This window comes from Mus caroli, unplaced genomic scaffold, assembly GCF_978045245.1.
Source record: "Mus caroli unplaced genomic scaffold, Mus_caroli_1 scaffold_2, whole genome shotgun sequence".
Lineage (NCBI taxonomy): Eukaryota > Metazoa > Chordata > Mammalia > Rodentia > Muridae > Mus > Mus caroli.
Window position 1 is genome coordinate 154,383,371 of NW_028227257.1, and position 6,000 is coordinate 154,389,370.

Genomic DNA, 6,000 nt, shown 5'->3' on the forward strand with positions numbered 1-6,000 from the left:
AGGAAGTGACTGGGCAAGGTGCTGCTTGAACTGATAGGTGGTCTACCACTGAGTTAAGCAGCAAAAGGGGGGTTGTATAGAGAGCAATGGGGTCTGCAGCAAGAGCTGAGTTTCCACCTCCTTTCCCCTCCTGTTCTATCCCTCCAGTAGGCTTCACAAGTTATGGATGTCTAGTGCAGCCAGCTTCCAGGGAGACAACCTCTCTCAGAAGCTCACAGAAGTGAACCAAGAGAAGGTGAACAAAGGCCCGCCGCACAGAGCCCAGGCATAAGCAGTGGCGGCTGCTGGGGACACTTGGCCCTACTTCCCCACAGCTCTCTTCCTGGAGACCACCATAAATCCTCGCTGACCTTTGCTAGGTATTCCACTGAGTGTGTAAGCCAAAGGTAAGAACTCTCCACGACCTCCCTGTTCGGCCCTCAGAGTGTCCCGTGGCTGGCACCACTCCTCATTCAGCCTCCACTATCTCCCCCAAAGTTTTCCCTCTAAAATGACCCAGAAATTGCCACCCTTCTCCCACCACTGTCTCCCTTCCATGGGCCTCCAGGGCCCTCCTGGACCTCAGTCCCTGCCCAGCATGTCTCAGAAAGGTTCATGGGGTGGGCGTGCCTACCTCTCAAGCTTCTCTCCACATTCAGGACAGAGTCCCATGGGTTACATACATGGGCCCTTCCCCAGCCTCCAAGAGGAAGGACAAGGACAGGAGTTCTTGGGGGAACAGAAGCAGCTCAGGACAGGTACAGAAAAAAAAAAAAAAAAAAAAAAAGCCTCACCTGGCTGGCGGCCACTTGGCACTATAGGGTATTAGTGATATAGAGACTGCAGGCATGAATGCTTACAGACACAGTCCTGTGACTGGTGAGCGATTCAGGCTGGAGACAGCCCCACTGACACAGCCCAGGTTGCCCACTATCCTGATCACTATAGGCCCATGGTATGTCAAAAGACCCACAGGTACTGCTGCCGCTTTGTGGCTGCTGCATCTCCCCACTTCAGGTCCATGGGAGCATAGCCCAACATTTAGCCATGTGCACTGCTACACTCTGTGGGACCTCTCAGAACCCAGGATTCTCCCAGACCTGAACATGTATGCATTCTTTGTAGCTAGGCAGCTTTGAGGGCTTACTGACTGCAGGGAGGCAGGAAGCCAGTGACTGTAGACTTGGGAGCTTGGCTTCCTTCGCACCCTCAGCAGGCAGCCTGTAGACTGCTATCATTTTAGCTGTTCTGGTGAGTGTACTCTCGCATTACTTGTTACTGTTTTATCAGTGTCAGGACTTGAGCAACAGAATTCCACCCTAGGGAAAGATTCATTTCCTAAGCAGATTCCCTGGCTCCTAACTCAATGCTAGGGACCCAGGAGGAGCAGGCCAGAGTCCGGAACCCCTGGCAGAAGCATCATAAGGGCCCCAAGGGAGGAGAGAGGTATCATGGATGGGCTGTGAAGGGGTGGGGGATGTTTCTGGGTAGCTTCTTTCTGGGATCTAGGCTCTTCCTATTCCAATTTGCTGAACTGCATGGACAGGCAACCCAGCCCTTAACAACAAGGAAAACATACTCTATCTCCAGGGTGCAAAGAGAAGTCCCCAAGAACTCGGGTCCTAGGCCTGGTCAGTAGAAGTAGGGTGTTGGGTCAACATCCCAGCCCCCATTTAGAGCCATGCTGCCCTCTTCTGCTCTCCCTGGTAGAGAGGACCATTGTGGCCCTGTGCTACTGGCCATGTCTAGAGGGAAGGGGCTGTCTCAGTACCTCCACCAAAGCCCCAAGGGACCATCTGTCCAAGGTCACAAAGCTCTCTATAGGGTCTAGACTGCCAGGGCTGAAGCTTCACCAGGCTCTGCAAGGATGGAGTAAGGGGGCACCTCTCTCCCAGGTGACTGCCAGTTGGCCACAGTGGTCAGTGGAGGCACGGATATCTGGGAGAGGATGAGTTAGTGCCCACCTTGTGAGGCAGTTTCCTCATATTCCAGGACAGAATGTGGACAGTATCAGGAGCACTGGGGAGTACCATTACCATGATACAGACCCACCGCCCCAAATTCAGAGACTGGGTGGCAGCCCTAAGATTCCTCTTGCCTCAAGCACCCATGCTGTTCAGCTTTAAGCTGTCTACTCTTGTTATTTTTAATATCCTTTAAAAGCTTGGGGGTGGGGGAACAGGCATCTGTGGGCCGCCAGAAATCTCTGTTTCCTCTGGGCCAGGAAACAGGAAGTGTGTGTGTGGTGGGTGATGGGGAATCAGGCCCCTGAGAACAATGGAAGCACCATTGAGAGGAAGGGGAACTACGTCAGGGCCTGGGGCTGCAGGAAGCCTGACCTCGCCTTCTGTGAGCCTGAGGGGGGCCTGGAATAAATTTAGCTTGAGTTCTTTTCCTGAGGAAAAGCTCAAAGGCTCCACGATGGGGGCAGGGGTGGGGGGCAGGGGTGGGGGGGAGACTGACCCCAGGCTTCAGGAAGTCGGGGTCCCCTTCAGCTGTGGATAAACAGAGGCTCCGGTGGGAGAAGAAGCTGAGGTTCCTGGGTTCTCTCCACCTTTCCTCTAGCAAGAGTCAGACAAGAGTCTCCTGGAGCTGCTGCTCCCAGCCCAGCCCGGTTCTGTTACTGTAGCAATATGACTGCAAGCTGCATTTGTCACCTCCCAATCTCACTTTCCTAGTTCCTCAGGGGTGCTGACTCTGGCTGCCATTGTGTGACAGGGATGCTGGCGGGGGGGGGCGGGGGGAGCACCACTAACAGAGAGTCCTGGGCTCCTTGTAACACTGGCTCAGAGCCCTGGGAAGCCTGGGAAGAGAAGCCCATGAAAGTCCAGGCTGGGGCTCAGCAGATATCTTCTTCCTCTATGGAGTCTAACAGCTTACCAAGAGGATGTTCACAAACACAGTCCACCCGTTGTTGTGTAACAGTCAGTGTGCTGGAGACAATCAGAGCTTGTGTGACCATCATCACAGTCAGTTCTAGAGACCTGTCACTACCTCAAAGGGGCATCAGTTGTGACAACGGCCAGGCCATTCCCAGCCCCCAGGTGACTCTCTAATGTATTGTCTGTCTCTATGGATCAGGCCCCATTGGGACAGTACTTTTGTGTCTGCCTTCTTTCCCAGTGTAGTTTTGAGCTTCCTCTAAGTCATACCGTAAATCACAGCTTATATTGTGGGTGAACCATACTCCATTGTAGAGTTGGAACACATGGTGAGTGTCTTCCGTTTATCTGTGGACCATGCCCTCCTTGAGCTGGCTTGAACCTGGTGCTGTGGTTTTTTCAGACCACAAACAACCTTTTATGACGTGCATATGGGCAGAGAGGCTAGGGTCAGTGTTGGAATCTCTTGGAAGGCCAGACCCAGCTGGTTTCTGTAGTACTGCCCCCTCTACTATCCACAGCCTCTGGCCAACTCCAGGGGCTCTAGAGGAGCAAGTGAGGAGGGGGCATTTGGTGGGGACAGTACACCATTCTGTCAGAATGCCTGTCCAGGCCTTAGAGTGAGGAACATGTGGGAGCTATTGCTGCTGTGGCCTCCTCTGGGCCAGGCACGGATCTCAACCATTCACCACCAACAACCCCAACAACCCCTGTAGAGCTCTTGAGGCCTGACCCACAGCCTGGGTCAGATCCCTCAGCTTGCTGTAGCTGGGGCACAGAGGCCTAGAGAGGAAAATCTGGCCTGGGCCCCTGGCCTGGGATAGGCAGAGCAAACTGGGCAGTGCCTGTGACCTCAAGTCCACTGTAGGAGAGGTGGATAATACAGCAATGAATCCCAGCACCCAAAATCCTGGTGGGAGTCACAGTTCTGACCTGATTGGGGTACCAGGGCTGGGGAAACATAATGGTCCAGGAGCCAGGCCCAGAGCCTGCTTGGGTGGGCTAGGAACAGAGCCCTAGAACCAGCCTCTATCATAGCTCCAAGGGTCAAAGATATGGAATGCCCTTTTACAGACACCAGGGGGACAAATCTTAGCATGGGGACTGCTGTGGGTAAACTGGCTTGTCTAGGACCCAACCCTTGACCCACAAGGGTGATTCCTGGAATTTTTGCCTTTAGAAAAAATTTTTTTTCTGTTCTGCCTCAGTACTCCAGAGCAGCTGTGGCCCTGCTGACCATGGTCTCTTCATCTGAGATGGAGAGACCAGACCCTGTGTCAGGACAACACCAGACCCAGTCAAGCTTTTGCTTAGGGTTTCTGTAGGCCGCTGGGAACCCCAGCTCCTGTGTAGTCTCTTTCTTTGTCTTAGGGAATTCTAAGTCTTTCTACCACGTGGAGGTGGGGAATCTCCCAACCCTTATCACCAGGAGGAAGCCATGGCTGAGGAAATGGCTAATGTTTACTCGACCATACAACAGTATACTCAAAGCCAGATTAGAACACAAGACCCTGTGTGTGGCTAGTGCTGTCCTCTGACTTCTCCGAGCTCCTGACTCCAGTTCTAGGATTCAAGTACTAGTGTAAGCCAGCAACTCTGAGCCCAGGTCTCTTCTGTGTCCCCATCATGGCTTCCTGGGCTTCCCCAGTGTCCTATCCCCGATCTTCCTCTCTTCCCTTGCCATGAGAGTGACCATATGAAGATGGTTCTGGTTTTTACCAGGCAGAAGTGGAATGCCCAGCCTTCTTAAGTTATGGTGCACAAGGAGGAAGACACCCCCCCTCACCCTCGCGCCCAAGCCCCATGCCATCCCACATGGCCCCTTCTGGACTCAGTCAGGATGTCCCCAAAGCCCCTCCCCCAATATCACCCTTTTCTGAAGATCACGGCTTCCTGAGCCAGCTCTAGTCTGGACAATGGCCGGAAATTCCTGGCTCAGGCTTCAGGGTCAGGCACGTGTGGTCCAGGAGCTGTGGGGGACTGGTGAGTGGGGGCTGGTGAGTGGGTGGGGCTTGTAAGGGTGTGGTGGTGGATGATAGGGGCTGGTGGGTGGTAGAGGCTGCTATCCGGCCCTCCAAGCTGTCTTTAAGGGACCTTCCTGCTGTGTGTCCAGGCCACATGTGGAAACCACTGTATAGAGACCTGAGTATTTAGAAGCAGGCTACTGAGCTCAGAGAGGACCCTCAGCTTGTCCTGGATTCCTCTAAGTCTCTGTTCTGAAGTAGAAGGGCCAAAGCCCCTAGCCATCAGGACAGGGGCTAATTTTAGAGAAATAGCATCCACACCACCTCCAGAGCTCTGCCCACACTGCTGCTGTGTCTTAGAAATGGCCACTGCTCCAGCCTCACAAGCCACTGACAGACAGAGCCCAGGTCACAGCCCAGCAAGGCCTTTGGTTCCTGCCCTGTCCCTGGAGAGGGTGTAGTGGGAGATACAGCTGCTTCCTACTAAGAGAAGCCCCCCAGCCTGTGCCCAGAAGGTGGCTGGAAAGCGCTACTCCAGGACAGGGACTGCTTGTTTCTGTCTTCTTTTTAAATGAAAATTAGAATCAATATTTGTTTGTTGAGAGGACTGTGAAGTAGTTTGGAGTCTTCAGAAGAGACACCTGGATCAATGCTCACAAGCATAAAAAAGATGCCCCCCAAACCTGGCATTTGTGGGGCAGTGGTGCCAGTCACACACAGCTTGACGACAGACAGGAGGTCCTGAATGAAGGCTGAAAGGCAGTAAGCTCCATCCAGGCCACCTCCCAGTCTCCAACACGGTAAGAGGGGCCAGCCTGCAGATCAGCAGAGGATTTTAAGAGGTCTTATGCTTTGTTTTGGGTCTGCTTTAGGTTCTCAGCAGAACTGACTGAGCCAAGTGGAAAGATTTCTTTGTGTCTGCCCCTCACCACAGGACCTCAGCCATCACAATTGGGAATTTGCCTTGTGCTCGTAGATTGATTAGGGGCTGAGCATTGTTGGGGTTTGGACAAGTGTGATGATGATGTATATCCACTTCAGGGCTTTCTCTAGTAGCCCTGGCTGCCATGGAGTTCTCTCACCCAAGAGCAGCAAGCAGCAGGTTCCAGCCCTGGCCTGTTGGGCTTGGGGAATCCACCCCATGGACTTCCTGTTGGGCTTGGGGAATCCACCAC